This window comes from Triturus cristatus, chromosome 12 (genome assembly GCF_964204655.1).
Source record: "Triturus cristatus chromosome 12, aTriCri1.1, whole genome shotgun sequence".
NCBI lineage: Eukaryota > Metazoa > Chordata > Amphibia > Caudata > Salamandridae > Triturus > Triturus cristatus.
In genome coordinates this window covers 9,002,496-9,020,531 of record NC_140595.1, presented here as the reverse complement: position 1 = coordinate 9,020,531, position 18,036 = coordinate 9,002,496, and the positions used below count along the sequence as shown (strand labels likewise).

Genomic DNA, 18,036 nt, shown 5'->3' with positions numbered 1-18,036 from the left:
TGGGCAGTACATTTACTTTCAAGCCTGGCAGCTGTGTTCAAACAACACACTATGTACACCAAGTATAAGTGGCATCTTATTTCGTTTTACTTCTTCAAAACATTTTTTTCACATCTTGTTGAGTTTGTGTTTATTTTTCTGTGGCAGAATAGAACAGTGGTGCATGAATCGATGTAAGAGTGCAAGGATATGTGACGGGGTGTCTGTAGGATGACCTCATCAGTGACGAAGCCATTATTAGGCTTTAACAATGCTTGTTTCAAGTCTCTTTCAGATGCATAGTGGGTCTGGGTTGTCTAGATCCCATTATTTTACATTGCCTCTCATTTTTGTGTCTTAAAATATCTAGTATATGTCCATTTGGTCGCTGGTCGCTTCAGAGGGGCAATTTGCATCCAATTCTGTTCGAGCGATTCCTTAAGGTGGCGCAGTGACTGCATTCCCCACTTTATTGTCTGTCGGACGCGCTCGCTCCTTTGAGACCGGATGGGCCTATTCCTTGTGTTGTCCATTGTTTACAACGTTGGCATCAACAGCAGCACCATTGACGTGTCTTAAGTGGAGGTGCAAGAAGGGCACATTGGCAGCCTCTAAGCCGCGACTCTAGACCCCTGTGCGCCAGGTACCGTGGCTCGCTTCCGTCACAGCTCGGACGCGCAGTGCTTCATGAGGTCAGCGAAGGAGCTGAGCCCCAAGTCATAGCAATCTGGGAATTATGATGCAACGTTTGTTGAATACGTCATGGATTCTGGATGGTGGTCGCTGGGTGCCATGTGATGCCCCACAGATGTCTGGGCACCATGTGGCACTGTTGATTGCATGTCGTGGATACTGTTGGACTCTGGTGGCTGGGTGCCATGTTGCGTAGGTGGGTGGGTAACGAGTGCTACTGTTATTTCCATGTCCTGGACTGGTGACTGGGAGCCTGGCTGCGCAGGTGGGTGGGAAACACGTTGTACTGTTAATGACATGTCACGGATTCTGTTGGATTCTGGTGGCTGAGTGCCATGCCACGCTGGTGGGTGGATAACACGTGGCACTGTTGATTGCATGTCACGGATTCTGTAGGACTATGTCCCGTGTCCCACAAGTGGGTGGCTAACACGTTGCACTGTTGGTTTCATGGTGTGGCTTCTGTACAGTGGTGGTGGTGGTGGCTGGGTGCCATACTGCGCAGGTGGCTGGGTAAAACGTGGCACTGTTAATTGCTTGTCATGGTTTCAGAAGGAATATGTGCCGTGCCCCACAGGTGTGTGGGTAACACGTGGCTCTGTTAATTGCGTTTCATGGATTCTGTAGGAGTATGTGCCGTGCCCCACAGGTGGGTGGCTAACACATGGCACTGTTGGTTTCATGGTTGGATTCTGTACGGTGGTGGTGGCTGGGTACCATGTGCCACTGTTGGTGGCGGGCTACTGCACGAGATTGGAGCGCAGGGTGCCATGCCACACAGGTGTCACTGTTGCTGCATGTCCCATGGTGTTTTACAGGCGGTGCTGGCTCTTATGACCCTTCCTCCTTCTCATGAAAACCTCGGGGTTAAAGTCCCTGCTCCGCACCTGTTTGCCGTTCATCGCAGCCTCTTGTTATCCGGCGCCCTTCGTGGGACGATGCCCAGTAGATAATTCTACTCTCCTGGCACCTTATCAGAATTCAGAGGTGTTATTGGGAAATAGAGTTCAGCGGGAGACCGGTGAAAAGTCCACCCCCTGGGGCCCGGTCCTGGAAACCTGTGCACTTGTGGTGTGAGGGGACTTGCTGTGCATATCCCTGCGTGAGTGAGAGCTCCATGGTGTGAGGGGCGCTGCTGCCCCTTGTGCCCGGGAGTGTGAGGGGCGCTGCTGCCCCTTGTGCCCGGGAGTGTGAGGGGCGCTGCTGCCCCTTGTGCCCGGGAGTGTGAGGGGCGCTGCTGCCCCCATTCCTGGGAGAGTGTGGGGTGCTGCTGCCCCCTGTGTGAGGGGCGCTGCTGCCCCCTGTGCCTGGGAGTGTGAGGGGCGCTGCTGCCCCCTGTGCCTGGGAGTGTGAGGGGCGCTGCTGCCCCCTGTGCCTGGGAGTGTGAGGGGCGCTGCTGTCCCCTGTGCCTGGGAGTGTGAGGGGCGCTGCTGTCCCCTGTGCCCGGGAGTGTGAGGGGCGCTGCTGTCCCCTGTGCCCGGGAGTGTGAGGGGCGCTGCTGCCCCCTGTGCCCGGGAGTGTGAGGGACACTGCTGCCCCTTGTGCCCGGGAATTTGAGGGACGCTGTTGCCCCTTGGTCCCGGGAGTGTGAGGGGCGCTGCTGCCCCCCCATTCCCGGAGTGTGAGGGGCGCTGCTGCCCCTTGTGCCCGGGAGTGTGAGGGGCGCTGCTGCCCCTTGTGCCCGGGAGTGTGAGGGGCGCTGCTGCCCCTTGTGCCCGGGAGTGTGAGGGGCGCTGCTACCCCTTGTGCCCGGGAGTGTGAGGGACGCTGCTGCCCCTTGTGTCCCGGAAGTGTGAGGGACGCTGCTGCCTCTTTGATGTGTCGTTACCATGAGATTAAAGGTGGTTCAAGCGTGAGGGGCCCTCCTTCGCACACTGTGCACATGAGCAGCACTGTGGCCTGCGTCCAAACAGGGTGAGGCACACGCTGACCTCTCCCAAGACTGTGAGCCATGTGCCTGGAGTGTAAGGAAGACTGCGCTACATATCACGGGGCGCTTGGGCTCCCGGCGCAGTGCCTGGTAGTGTGAGGGGCAAGGATGCTGTACTTCTGCCTAGTGTCAGATGGCGTGCTGGTCATGCCGCTTTAGTGTTGTGTCCCGTCAGTGGCTCCTGGTGCACAGTAGTGACCACCTGGTGGTGTCTCGTCAGTGGCTCCTGGTACACAGTAGTGACCTGGTGCTGTCCCGTCAGTGGCTCCTGGTGCACAGTAGTGACCTGGTGCTGTCCCGTCAGTGGTTCCTGGTGCACAGTAGTGACCTGGTGCTGTCCCGTCAGTGGCTCCTGGTGCACAGTAGTGACCTGGTGCGGTCTCGCCAGTGACTCCTGGTGCACAGTAGTTGCCCTGTGCTGTTTTGCGTGAGTGGCTCCTGGTTCGCAATAGTGTTCCCGTGTTGTGTCCCGTCAGTGGCTCCTTGTGCACAACACGGACTCTGCTCGCCACGAAGAGCACATGTTAGGGGGTTGGTGGTGGTGATGGGGGGCGGGGGGGGGTTAGTATAGGGGACTGGTGCATAATGTGCAGAGAGACAGGCGCGGTCGGCACCCCCTGGTGTTTGAGACTCGTGCCCCAACACCCCCAATTCAGACCGGGTCAGCACTGTTGTCTCGATAGAGGGGTGCCAATCACGTGGCCCCTGATGCCGGGGACTCGAGTTTTGCTGATAATTTTCATTGTAATCTATATTAATCTACCTTCAGTGTTGACTCTTTTTCCTTCGAACTTCCAGGAAAGGCCTGAATTGTATCGGAGTGAACCAATCTCACGTGGGAATCGAAGTGATTCGAGGGGCTGTGGCTGGGAAGATGCTGTGGCTGGTGAGGGGGCTGGGAAGGGTGCTGTGGCTAGGGAGGGGGCTGTGGCTAGGGAGGGGGCTGTGGCTGGGGAGGGGGCTGTGGCTGGGGAGGGGGCTGTGGCTGGGGAGGGGGCTGTGACTGTGGCTGGGGAGGGGGCTGTGGCTGGGGAGAGGATGTGGCTGGTGGTCAGAGGTCGGGCCGCATTCTTGACATAATTGTAGGACAAACAATGCAGAGCTGGAAGAGTGGGGAAGGGTCTGGTGTGCGAGCAGCGTGATCAAGAGGGCTGGGGCAGGAACCGGGGTAGGGGCAGAAGCAGGGGTAAGGGTTGGGCCGCAGTAGGGGAAGGGCTGGGCTAGGTTGGTTCAGGGTTAAGGGCTGAAGCAGGAGCCGGGGGAGGGGTAAGGGCAGGGGCAAGAGTCGGGTGGGGGGGGTGGGGGGATAAGGGCTGGGGCAAGAGTCAAGGTAGGGGAAAGGGTAAGGGCTGGGGCAAGAGCCAATTTAGGGGGAGGGGTAAGGGCTGGGGCAAGAGCCAATGTAGGGAGAGGGGTAAGGGATGGGACAGGAGCCAAGGCAGGAGAAGGGTTAAGGGCTGGGCCAGGAACAGGGGTAAGGCCTGGGGCAAGGAAATGAGCTGGGAGTAAAGGCGGAGCCGTTCTATGGGGAAGGCCCTGTTGAGCCTGACTTGTATCCTTCCACTGCTCGGGTAACTACTTTACTTTGAGCACTTAGGGGACTGTATATGGTTACTTGCTCCCTCCACCGCATTGTCCTTTCACCATATGCTCATTGTTGTTCTCTGTCCCCCATCTAGTCCAGTGTGTGGCTGAGGTATAGTCACTTGTGTAGGTTACCCTGGCCCTCGAGAGTTAGCCAGTGTACATTGGCCAGGCGAGATTCTGTCTGGGAACTAGTGTAGGATCCTCGAGGTAGGAGGCATGGCTGAGATATAGCCTCTTGTGTAGATACTAAGGATGGGGTGACGTGGTCGGACAGTTTGAGGTCCTGAGTCTGGGGTGACACTGTCGGATAGTTCTAGGTGCTGAGTCTGGGGTGACGCGGTCGGACAGTTCAAGATCCTGAGGATGGGGTGACGCGGTCGGACAGTTCTAGGTCCTGAGTCTGGGGTAGTGCGGTCGGACAGTGTTGGGTCCTGAGTCTGGGGTAGTGCGGTCGGACAGTGTTGGGTCCTGAGTCTGGGGTAGTGCGGTCGGACAGTGTTGGGTCCTGAGTCTGGGGTAGTGCGGTCGGACAGTGCTAGGTCCTGAGTCTGGGGTAGTGCGGTCGGACAGTTCTAGGTCCTGAGGATGGGGTGACGCGGTTGGACACTTCTAGGTACTGAGGATGGGGTGACGCGGTTGGACAGTTCTGGGTACTGAGGATGGGGTGATGCGGTTGGACAGTTTTAGGTACTGAGGATGGGGTGTAGCTGTAGGACAGTTCTAGGTACTGAGGATGGGGGAGACACGGACGGAAACTTTGAGGTCCTGAGTCTGAGGTGACGCGGTCAGACAGTTGTAGGTCCTGAGTTTGGGGTGATGCGGTCAAACATTTCTAGGTCCTAAGTCTGGGGTAGTGCGGTCGGACACTTCGAGTTGCTGAGGATGACGTAACGCGGTCGGACAGTTCTAGGTCCTAAATCTGGTGTAGTGCGGGTGTACAATTCTAGATCCTGAGTCTGGGGTGATGTGGTTGGACAGTTCTAGATACTGAGGATGGGGTGTAACGATCGGACAGTTCTAGGTACTGAGGATGGGGTGACGCGGTTGGACAGTTCTAGGTCCTGTGTCTGGGGTGATGTGGTCAGACAGTTTGGGAGTCTGAGGGCAGAATATTGTGGTATGAGATTTCAGATTACAGTGTGTGGAGTGGCATTGTCAAACATTTTGGGGTCCTGAGGGTGGTGCAGTATGGCATTTCGGGGACCCGAGGGTGAAGTGTGGTGGCATTTCAGGGTGCTGAGGGTGGGGTGACTTGGTCTGTCAGTTTGGGGTTCTACGAGGTGATGTGTTGGGATCTTTGGGTGTTGAGCTAAAGACTTTTGGATTCATGTGGTCCGGGGGGGACGTGGGGGGGCTTGATTTTGGGGGTCCAGTAATAAGTACGATACGTGGCTACTTTTTGAGGAGGTGATTGTAGACCAGTGATCGAGTTCTTTTAAGTGCAATTTACAATTTTACAGGCAGCTTTCGCCATTGTCTGTTTCTTGCTCATGTCGTCCTCCTGTTTGCATCATCCCAGCCCAAGCCTCTGGCCGTCCTCCACATATTTATTTAAAAAGTTTTATATAGCGCAAACAAGACCAATGAGGGTATCGGAGCGCTTTACAGGTGAGCGCAAAAGAGAGGAGACCTAAAAATCAAACAGAGTGGTCAGGAGTGCCAGGGGAGGGAAACTCTGTCGGCATAGCATATATAATCATAAACAGTCTAAGGCATGGAGAATAAAGGAACCAGAATAAACTAAACATGTTACAAGGTCCTAAAGAAGTGGCTGGGGGAAAACCGAGCATAAAATGAGAACAAAAGTGCATCCAATTAATACAATAAAAGACTGGTAAAAACAGAGAGGAGACAAAGTCTTTGAGTGTGTATAAGGCATGGGGAACATAGGGCAAAAATGTGTTCATCAGAAGCGTTTTAACTTCCTTTTTTAAATTAATAGTAGAAGGGATAGTCCTGATTTCCGGAGGCAGGCAGTTCCAAATTCTCGGGGCGATAACTGAGAAGGCTTGATCATACGTTTTTGATTTACGGCATTTCTGTGGCTTCAGCAGAAGGGTGCTGGTACTTCTGGAGGACCTGGAGCCACCCGATAGTTCAAGTTTTTGTGCGAGGTATTGTGGGGTTTTGTAGTGTAAGGCTTTGAGTCATACAAGCAATTTTTCGGTGTCCTTGCTTCATAGGGGAGTCAATTTAGGGATTTAAGCTCCGGTGTAATATGGTGGTATCTTTTTGAACCGGTGATGAGTCTAACAGCAGAGTTAAGAGGCCCTGAGTGGCGCCATCTTCGATCTTGGGAGTCCACAGAGGGTTGCACTACCGTAGTCCGACTTGGAGATCAGTTTGCGGTGCAATCTCTGGTGAAGTCGGTGGGGGAGGGGTAGAGAGAAAAGGTTTATCTTTTCCTTAGGATGCTAATTTGGAAATGGTCTCCCTTGGTGAGGGCAGCAATATGCTTCTGCATGTTCCGGTTCTTGTCAAGCATTATGCCCAAGGAACTTGTTGAATCAATGTGTGGTAAGCAGTTAAGAGCTGTTAGCTGATTCATCCATTCACAGATGACAGGAGAATGGTTGGGTGGGGCGATTAAAAGAAATTCTGTTTTCAGAGCATTAGGTTTGAGATGATTTAGAGTTAACCAGTTTTGGGCTTTCAGTAGGGTGGTGTTGAGGGAGCTGATACCTTCCGGGGAGGAGACTTTCAGGTACAGTTGAGTATGCTCGGCATACATATGATAATGGATGTTGGATAGTTTTAACATTTCAGTTAGAGACTCCATGAGCAGGTTGAAGAGAGTTGGAGAGAGTGTGGACCCTTGCAGAACCGCGGGATTGACTGAGGAAGGGTAAGAAAGAGATTGGTTTGAACTTTATTCTTTGAGTTCTATTGTGGAGAAAGGATGTAAACCAATTAAGGACGGGCCCTGAAAACCCCATTCTATGTTCCAGTAGGTCGAGTAAGCAGTCATGTTTGACTGTGTCAAAAGCTGACGATGGGTCAAGGAGGATCCGAAGGCAAGAACCGTTCTGACCCAGCATTTTGAGCGCATCATCAATGTGGGTGATTGTGGATTCTGTACGATGACTGTGACGGAAGCCAGATTGGAATTGGTCTAGTAGTTGGAAGCGTTCTATGTGATTGCAAAGCTGAAGGTGGACACATGAACTTGGCCAAGGTTGAAATGTTCGAGATTGGGTGGAAGTTGTTCTGGTCGGCTTGATCTGCCAACGTTTTTTTAAGAATGGGGGTAACCTGTCCAGCTTTTAAGACAATCTGGGATAGAGCTTTGAATCAGTGAGGCATTGACTATCTTGACCCAAAGAGGGAGTAGGGATAATTTGATCTCCCTGAAGAAATTCAATAAAAGAGGATACTTAGTGGTTGGATGGTTTCAGTGTTGAGAGCGTTTGGAGAACTATGTTATCGTCCAATATTTTGAAAGCGCTCCAAGATGCATTGTTCTTGAGGGTAAGACCTGGAGTGAGCGACGGTGCCAAACATTGAGAGGGATATGAACAGATGGGAGGTGAGATTGGCAAGAGCTCCAAAGGAGTCTGCAGCTCAAGGTCTATCTTGGATGTCTTTCCGATGAAGCAAGAGGAGAAATCTTCACAATTCGTCAAAGGGCGTGATCCGATCGGAGGGATGTTGATATTGCTGTTTGATTGAGATTTAACAATTTCAGTTTTTTTTTTTTTTGTTTGTTTTTTTTTTTTTGGTTCAGTTGGTTTGTGAAAAAGTTAGCTTTGCATAGTCTTATGGATTTGTTATAGATGTTCCTAAGTAATCAGATGTTTGAGATGAGCAAGGGACGGCGAGGATCTCCAGTCTTTCTGCTTGTCCCAGTTTCCTTCTCTCAGCGTTTAGACTGCCGTTGTACCAGGGTTTGAAGACTTTGGAAGGTATTCTTTTGAACTGTAAAGGGGACACCATGTCTAAAATGCTTGCCATGGACCCATCCTAGTGTTCAGTGAGATTGTGGATGTCTGTCATAGCATCGGGGGGGGGGTAGTATGTTATTACTGCGGTTTGTCAAGGCATCGAGTTTAATGTTTCAAAGTGATCTTTGCCAATTTTTTTTTTTTTTTTTTTTTTTTTTAATTTTGCTCATGCTAACATATTCTGAGATGAGGAAGGTGATGCAGTGGTGATCAGTCCAGGCACAAGGGACGATGGAATCAATTTGAACGGATTTCCTATTGCCAATGATTAGTTCTAAGGTAGTTCCTTTGACATGCGTAGGGCTGTCACATATCTGGGTTAGATCGAATTCTGTAAGGAAAGATTTGAGACGATCTACGGAAAGGTCATTCCATTGGAGTTTAAAATCTCTAATGAAGATCTGAGGGCCGTGATTTTCTGCATTGGTAGAGGTAATTTCCATAATCTGTTCAATAAAGGAAGGATTGTCTTTAGGGGGATGATAGAACAAGTGGAATTTGCAGACTTGTCTGGTTTTGCCCGCGACCTCGATGCATAGGTATTCATACGCAGGGAGAGCAGCAGAATGAAGTTGTGTAACCACACGATTGCTGGGATGGATGCAAGCAATACCCCTCTTTGCCCGCAAGATCTATCTAGCCTCATAATGTCATAGCTAGGTGGAACAAGTAAGTCAAGGATAGGAGCAGAGGAGACATTTAGCCAGGTTTCGGTTTCGGTCAGCATTAAGAGATCCGGCTCTTGGTTGAGAATGAGGGCAGTGATATCTGCTGTGTGTTTTACAGCAGATCTGCAATTGAGAAGTATGCATTTGAGATTCAAATTGGTGTTGACCGGGGATTTGCGTGAGTTGAGACTAGTGTGAGGTTGTTGGTATTTAAGGCTCTGGGATTAGTCCTGGGTTCTCTATGCGGCTCAGCTTGAATTGCCTCGATTGGACAGTGATGGAGTGTTTTGTCCGCGAATGTTGATTCAGGAGCGAGAGAATATTCGAGGATGAGTTATTCAAATGGATCTGGTAGGGTCATTAGGGAGGGGGGGAAAGGTTTTCCATTAGAGGTGAGGGGGATTGAGATTTGTAGAGCGCTTTGAGAGGCGGTGAAGTGCATATAGCGCCTGGTGCAGGCTTCTCAAATCAGTAGCGCTCCCGCTACCTGGAAGTAGCTCACCTGTGTGCAGCCCAGCCCACCAAACGAGAAGCTGTAGCTTGCTTGAATGATATATGCACCCCAAAACTTTAGAACTCGGAAGGTGATGTTTGGGAAAAGAATGTTTGGAGTTCCAAAATGTATGTACGCTGATATTTGAGTGATAAATGAGGAAGCGCTGGGAGGCCTATTCGCATGATTATGAGCTTGGCGCACTCCTGGCGCTGATGGTTAGACAACGTTGAGGCTTTCCAGGCTGATAAAGAGCTTTTCAGAATCGCCCTGGTATCCCTGCCGGGTGAGCTGTGATCGCTGCTCGTGTCTGGCATGGAGGGGCCATCTGCTCATTATTATCAGAATATTAGTAGGAGCCCAATAGGAGATTACATTGAACAGAAGTAGCTCTTCACTACAGAAAGGGTTCGACACACCTGGCCTAGTGCCTGTGGCGTCCGCCAGGTATAGCGCCTAGTGCCTGTGGCGTCCGCCAGGTATAGCGCCTAGTGCATGTGGCGTCCGCCAGGTATAGCGCCTAATGCCTGTGGCGTCCGCCATGTATAGCGCCGAATGCCTGTGGCGTCCTCCAGGTATAGCACCTAGTGTCTGTGGCTTCCTCCAGGTATAGCGCCTAATGCCTGTGGCTTCCTCCAGGTATAGCGCCTAGTGTCTGTGGCGTCCTCATGGTATAGCGCTTAATGCCTGTGGCGTCCGCCAGGTATAGCGCCTAGTGTATGTAGCATCCGACAGGTATAGCGCCTAGTGTATGTGGCGTCCTCCAGGTATAGCGCCTAGTCTGTGGTGTCCTCCAGGTATAGCGCCTAGTGTCTGTGGCGTCCACCGGGTATAGCGCCTAGTGTCTGTGGCGTCCACCGGGTATAGCGCCTAGTGTCTGTGGCGTCCGCCAGTTATAGCGCCTAGTGTCTGTGGCGTCCGCCAGGTATAGCGCCTAGTGCCTGTGGCGTCCGCCAGGTATAGCGCCTAATGCCTGTGGCGTCCGCCAGGTATAGCGCCTAATGCCTGTGGCGTCCGCCAGGTATAGCGCCTAATGCCTGTGGCGTCCGCCAGGTATAGCGCCTAATGCCTGTGGCGTCCGCCAGGTATAGCGCCTAATGCCTGTGGCGTCCGCCAGGTACCTAATGCCTGTGGCGTCCGCCAGGTACCTAATGCCTGTGGCGTCCGCCAGGTATAGCGTGTGGCATAGCGTCTAATGCCTGTGGCGTCTGCCAGGTACAGCGCCTAGTGTCTGTGGCGTCTGCCAGGTACAGCGCCTAGTGTCTGTGGCGTCTGCCAGGTACAGCGCCTAGTGTCTGTGGCGTCTGCCAGGTACAGCGCCTAGTGTCTGTGGCGTCTGCCAGGTACAGCGCCTAGTGTCTGTGGCGTCTGCCAGGTACATCGCCTAGTGCCGTCCGCCATGTATAGCGCCTAGTGTACGTGGCGTCCGCCATGTATAGCGCCTAGTGTACGTGGCGTCCGCCATGTATAGCGCCTAGTGTACGTGGCGTCCGCCATGTATAGCGCCTAGTGTACGTGGCGTCCGCCATGTATAGCGCCTAGTGTACGTGGCGTCCGCCATGTATAGCGCCTAGTGTACGTGGCGTCCGCCATGTATAGCGCCTAGTGTACGTGGCGTCCGCCAGGTATAGCGCCTAGTGTACGTGGCGTCCGCCAGGTATAGCGCCTAGTGTATGTGGCGTCCGCCAGGTATAGCGCCTAGTGTGTGGCGTCCGCCAGGTATAGCGCCTAATGCCTGTGGCATCCGCCAGTTATAGCGCCTGGTTCCTATGGCTGTTCTGTGTAGTTCCCAGTGTCTGCCGTTCGTTCTCCCTGTATAGGACGTAGTGTCTGTGTCCTTCTCAGGGTATAGCGCCTAAAGCCTGTGGCGTCCTCCAGGTATAGCGCCCAGTGTCTGACGTCCTTCAGGTATAGCGCCTAGTGTCTGTGGCCTCCTCCAGGTATAGCGCCTAATGACTGTGGCGTCCTCCAGGTATAGCAGCGCCTGGTGCCTTTGGCTGTTGTGAGTGTAGCGCCCTTAAGTGTCTAGCGCCTAGTGCCTGAGTCCTTCCGTGTGCAGTGCCTAGTGGCTGTATTTTAGGTTCAGTGGACGAAAGCACACTCTTCGGGGTCTGTTTGACCCCAGGGTCACAGGTTCGGATCCTGGCGGGGTCTCCGAGCATGTCCTGCTTCTAAGGCCGAAAGCATGAGTACCTTTGAGTTCATTACCAATGCACATGTTGCTCAGCGCCGAGATGCCCCCAAGGGTGAAACTGCGCTTTACCAATACGTTTCGTGCCTGCGGCCTCGTGTTATTGTCAGAGCTGCTCTCCAGAGAGGAGCCCTGTCTCTCCCTGTGTCTGCGTGAGTGTGTGGGGGTAGGGGGTGGGGGGGGGGGGGGCAAGTGACATGTCATAGCCTGCTTCTTTGGGGTCCCTGTCTGTCCCAGATTGCTGCAGGGCTGTTCCTCTTCTGTGAAGGGCCCCTCCCTCCTGCAGCAGGAGTTCTGTGATGGGGAGGGCTGTCACCACAGTAGGATCTGTAGGGGCTGAATCACCACCCGCCCCCTCCCCACAAACCCACCGGACTCATTTTATTTGCTGTAAAGACGGTGAGTGAAGGTGTGGCCCCGGGCCTGGGCGGTGGGGATAGTCCGGGTGTGGCTCCTTCTTTGTGTAGGCGGGGGAGGGGCGGGCTGTGGGTCCCTCCAGCCCTGTCTGGTAGGACAGCTCTTGTCTTATAGAGCCTACCCCTGGGGAGGCGCTGTAGCGCCTCTCCACCGCGCAGCTCCAGCGGAGCAGAATGCTCCGTTAATCCCTCTTGTGACATCCGTGTCTGGGTTTGTACCACGGCTCTTCCTGATGTTGGGACGTTTGTGCGCAGCAGAGAGGCTGGTGTTTATTCTTTGCATTGACGTTAATGGGCCGCTGCTCCCTGTTTGTAACATTGCCATGTGTGTGATCTGCCGTCACGTCATTACGCACAGCTCTTTGTGCCATTATGTGTGAGGACAGATTTACTTACATAGGAACAGTTATTATGAGGAGTGTAATCGATGACGACAGAGGAGAAAGGGGAGTAACTTGTGGAAAGCGCTGTGAAACCACAGAGAGGCGCTATACAGAACCTATCCAGAAATGAAAGAGGAGTCACTTGTGAAAAGCGCTGTGAAACCACAGAGAGGCGCTATACAGTGTCTGCCCAGGGCCTTCCTTGGTTTCCCACTGCTGCAGGCCTTTCTACTGGTACTAGAGGGGAGATGTGGGCCAGTGTAGCAGTTGTTCATGGCTGTAGGGTGAGCATTGGGATGACGTGCCTGCCTTGGTGTCCCACTGCTGCAGGCCTTGGATTTCTGGCGTGGCAGAACGGGCTGGACTGTTCCCATGAGGCACAGGGTCAAGACTGATTTCCATATAGCTGGGTCTGAACTGAGGTGGCGACGTGAGCTAAAGAATGATGGCCTTGGATTTCTAATACAAACCTCTCTTCTGAACCGCAGGAGAGCTCTGGTGCTTCTACCTGGACTTGTCTCAGCGCAGCAGACCTTTTCTCGGTTTCTGGTGTAAACTGTTCTCGCCGTGCTGGGCGTCGGCCAAGTGGTTTCACCGTGTCCCTTGTGTGGGTTATTTACCCCTGTGCCTTTAGATGTGGCCTCAGTAGCCACGTGTCTGGCTGGTATGCTGGCCAGTGATCTTAGGTTGTGCAGAGCCCTCCAAGGCTTGTCTTGTGTGTCCCCTCTGCTGCTCTGAATGCGGCGCCATGTTGGCCCCTTGGATCTGTGCAGCACTGTGGCTCTTGGGTGTGGCATCAGGTATGTTGCTGTTGAAAAAGTGTAGTGCCTTAGGTGGTGGCATCTCACAGTGCCTCCTTTGGGGTCCGTTTGGCTCATCACACTTATCTGTTTATAGGGGCCTCCCAAGACCCTCCTGTCTTGCCGCTATCTGTGGAGGACGGGCACCCCAACTGTTGCCCCTGGCTGAGGCATCTCTGGCCACTTCATCTGTTACTAAGAGAAGTGTTTTGGGGAACAGGGATGGGGCGATGAAAGAGCACATGTGCAAGGGCACTGGAAGACTGCCCCCATAAACCCGTAACCAGTGTGCGGGATGCTGGGCTAAAGCAGTGACGTTTCAAAGTGGCAACTCGTGCCCACACCAGCAGTTCAATCTCTGTCCCTACCTCGAACCTGCACCCACTTAAAGGAACGTTATACATGCCCAGCACACATTTCACTGCATGGCCACCCGCAGAGCCAACCGCCCTCCCAGATACTGTCTCTGGCCTTCGATACAGACCAGAGGTGATGGGGGGGGTTAGCCTACTGCGGCAGTGATCCCTTCCCTCCTCGTGCTGTATGACCAGCCGCCATCCCTTACCACTAGTACTGCGCAGGGTCCGGCACCGCTCACCCTTCTAGGGTGCACAGTAATGAAGACATTCACCCAACCCTACTTCGTGGTTCTTGTGGTGCACCCAGGTCGGTGTGCACTGTTTAGTATGGTAGCATGTTCTACCTTTCACTGCAGGCCGTGTGCAGAGTGGCACAGCCAGGTAGAACCCTGCTTTCTGACACAATTTGCTAGGGTGGGTGAGGTGGGGTTCACGGGGAGAGAAAGGAGTGGTGTGTGGGGGTGTATTGACTGTTACAGGGGTGCAAGGATGGGTGGGGCTCCTAGAAGGGGCTGTGCTTTTGGAAGCTGGGCCATGGCATTCCCTGTGGGTGGTGGTTTTATACACAGGGTGGTAAATTGCTGCAGGGCACAGTTTGGTAGAGGGACAATAGGGTTCCTGAGGCCACACGGTCTGCGGGGCAGTGAGGTGCTAGGGTGCCTGGGGCACACTAAGGGTTGTTCTTTGGACTGGTAGTGGGGTCAAGCAAGGGCATTCTGTTGGACAGAGGGTTATGGCCTACTATGTGGGCACATAGTGTGGATGGTAAATGGCTGTTGGGCAGCCTGCGTGGCTTTGTTGGAAGCACATGCTAGTGGGGTGGTAGGATGTACAGGGCTCTCAGACTGTGCACCCCCATAGTACCCTTCCACCAGTCTGGGTGGGGAACACCGAAATGGGGGATAGGTTGGCTGGGTGTATGATCAAGGGGATATTGTGTGGATGGTACATTGCTGGCGAGAATGTTGGTTAGGCTGTGTCAGGTGGCACTAGTTGCTTGGATGGGTGCAGCCTGATAGGAGTGCACATAATAGTGGTGAGGTACTAGGTTGCTGGGTGGCACAATAGTGTAGGGGGTCTAGCTGTACCAAGTCTAGCCAGGGGTGCTGTGAGGCTTGTTTTGGAGAGGAGCTCTTGACTTGGGCATGTGGCAGATTGTGGTGGGTAGTGGTCGCCTGTGCTCTCCCTACAAGGAAAAGAAGCTGCTTATACAGTGTGACTAGGTGGGGGTCAGAGGGGGGGATTTGCACTTTTTATTCCAAGTCTAAATTTGATAATACCTGTCTGTGTGCGTCTTTGCGCCCACCAGCTGTCTTGGCTCGCTGCTTGCAGCCAGACTTGCTCTAGATCATCATATGTTAAAAGTGGCCCCAGTGGTGTTTTATTTCATCAGCATATTTTCCGGCTCACAATCAAATCCGTAGCTTTCAGCATAGCCCTTGTCTGGCAGGTTCACTATCATTTCCGTAGCTTTGAGCACAGCCTCTGGCTGGCCGGTAGATTACCTTTCTCGCCATCAATTGGCAGAGTATGCTCAGACGTGGGTCCCTTGCTCACTTTGCCTCTGGATTCAAGCTAGCGTGGCTGACGAGGGTTGTTACCCCGAAACCAGTCCCAGGATGCTTGTTTCCGGTTCAAGGAAGACCTGGCTTCTTAGTTCGGGCTGGACTGTTCCCACGAGGCACAGGATCAAGACTGATTTGCATATAGCTGGGTCTGAGCTGGAATGGCGAACTGAGCTAAAGAACGATGATTGATTCAACCCAGATCTGTGACTGGGGTGGAGAGTGTCTGAAAAGTTTCAGCGCTCCGTCCATCATCTCCTGTTTGCTCTGTCTCACTATCATGTCCGTAGCTTTGAGCATTTCCCCTGCTTGACCAGTAGTGAGGGTCGAGGAGACTATCCTAGAGGAGGCATCCCATACCCATGTCCAAGAAGCTTGTGTGGGGGAGATCAGATGTGGAGCATCAAACACTTGTGCTCCAGGAGCCACTTCTTCTCAAGGGGCCTGTCCCTGGAGGCCATGGTATAAATTCATATCCAGAAATCCAAAGAGCTCATCTCTAGAGGGTTGGTAGGAGAGGCAGTACTTACCTCTATGTCCAGGTAGTACAACCAGAGTGATTACTTACACATACACCATGGAGCTTATTCCCTACTGGTGTATTCTCGTGCTCAAGCCTCCAAAATTCTCATTGGTGCGTCCCTGAGGATCCTGCACAATGTTGAAGAGGTTTTAGTGCACCAGTCCAGGGCTTCATAACTGTACATGCAGCAGAGTTTTGCTGGCCTGTTTGTACATAGGTGTGGGGCACTCTGAACCAGTTATTCATTCCTCTGTCTGAGTCTCTCTGATCCGACTCTGCATCCATCTTGGGCGCTCTGACCTTGCTATTCTTTTAGAGGTCTACCACCCTGCTGTGCATGAAAATAAAATAACTGCACCTTTTTTTCCTGCTCCCAAAAGAGGTGTAAAATGAAGTTTGAGTAACATGGGGGTGGTTATGAAGTGAGTTAACTGAGAAACTAATGTGTCATTGATTTTGTTTTTCTTCTTTTGACTTGGTTAAATCTCTGGAGCAGCGGCGCCGACAGACAAATGGCTCTATCTTAAGCTACACTCCTCTTGACGGGCTTTCGGTGGAGCCCCATGTGCCTGCAGTAAGGTGATCAGCAGATTCTTAAATTGAGCCCTGACGTTGGGGCCATAGACTAATGTGGTCAGTTTTACCCTGGTTTCCACCAATAACCCAGATGTCAGCAGCTGGAATTCTTGTCCTGACATAGGATCCCAAAGCACCTTTTATTTGAGTTTCTACTACTCTTCCAGTGCCTTCGGGCCTTCCAGTTCATTTTCCTGATGAAGACCCGTCTATGCCCTTAGGTCGAAACAACGTATAAACCTGTACACCAGTTGTTTGGACTCAGTTGTTGTCTGTTCGTAATGAAGACATCACTGTAGCACAAAATAGGATATCTGTGTGTATAGGGTCATGAGACTTATTCTTTTGCTCACATTCATTCATGTGAATGCTTGTGTGGAACAACTTTGAGCACCGCCCACCCCTCCCCTTCCTGCCTTCTATCTCTGGTTTACCCTTGGTGGTCTTATGTTTCGTGTGGCAGACATTCTGCTATTGCTAACGCCTAGTAGCACTCGTGAAGTCTGCACGGTTCCATCACAGTGGTGAGAACCTGATTAGTTTTGAAAGTTCTGTCATGAAGTGTGGCAGAGGGTGCCACGTACTGGCCTCTCTGAGTCATGTTGGCTTAGTAATAGGAGTTTTGTTGTTTTTGTATGTGAGGTGTGCAAGAGTCTTATTGTGCAGTGTATGGTCTGTGCATAATCATGGTTGTATACATACAAGATTTGTTGACATATGGTATTAGAGGTCAAATTAATGTATTATGTAATCAAGTGAGTCTATTCAAAAGTAATGTCATCCTACATCAAAAGGGAAGAGTAGTGCTTGATGAAGTTCTTTGCACGTCGCATTACATTGGCCCTGTTGATGTTAAAGTAATGCTTTTAATGTCGTTAAGATTGAATTGTGTACATTTTTGTAGCCCTGAAGAAATACCCAGTGGATGAAACGCGTTGGCTTTGGCTCCAATAGGATTTTAAACATTGATGAGAATATAAAAAAAAATCCATTCTTTATTTTTCAATTTGGGCTACTTGACTGTTTTCACAGATATGGATTATTGGTTGAGATTGGATGTGATGTCAGATTGAATAGACTGTAATCAACAAAGTGTATGCATTGTTATGTAATTCATTTGAGTGCTGGGTAACAATAATTTTGATAAACCGAAATTGATTTCTGGCTAAGTGGTATATGGTGACTTGCCCGATAGGGGTATCTGGTGACTCTTGCCCAATAGGGGTATCTAGTGAATCTTGCCCGATAGGGGTTTATGGTGACTTGCCCGATAGGGGTATCTGGTAACTCTTGCCCGATAGGGGTTTACGGTGACTTGCCCGATAGGGGTATCTAGTGAATCTTGCCCGATAGGGGTATCTGGTAACTCTTGCCCGATAGGGGTTTATGGTGACTACTCCGATAGGGGTATCTGGTGAATCTTGCCCGATAGGGGTATCTGGTGAATCTTGCCCGATAGGGGTATATAGTGACATGCCCGATAGGGGTATCTGGTGACTCTTGCCCGATAGGGGTTTATGGTGACTTGCTCAATAGGCATATATGGTAACTCTTGCCCAATAGGGGTATATGGTGACTCTTACCCCATAGGGGTATATGGTGACATGCCCGATAGGGGTATCTGGTGACCCTTGCACTCCGTATCCACCTTTAGAGTGGCTTTGGTTTTTGTAGCAGCAGGGGATGGCGGTCTTGTGCGGGGAGTTCTTTTGTCTCAGTCACTGATTGTAAATCGTTCCTCCTCTGGCCTCCTGGCCTGTCTTGTGGGGTTTGCGTGATTTCCACTATTAATAGTAGCTGCATGGAGCAGATTGCAAGCCTCGGTGACCCGCTCGTGCCATACAGCTGTCCGCAAGTGACATATTTCAGGGGGTGATGTAATGGCAGACTGGAGGCTGGATGGATGGAGCCGAGAACGGGGCTCGGGGGCGG

The 18,036-nt window shown here is 52.0% G+C and overlaps 1 protein-coding gene across 2 annotated transcripts in view; it reads left to right on the top strand.

Annotated features, from left to right (window-relative positions):
* ARID3A (AT-rich interaction domain 3A) overlaps nt 1-18,036 on the top strand; it is a 211,397-nt gene that overhangs the window by 85,678 nt on the left and 107,683 nt on the right. The window lies entirely within an intron of this gene.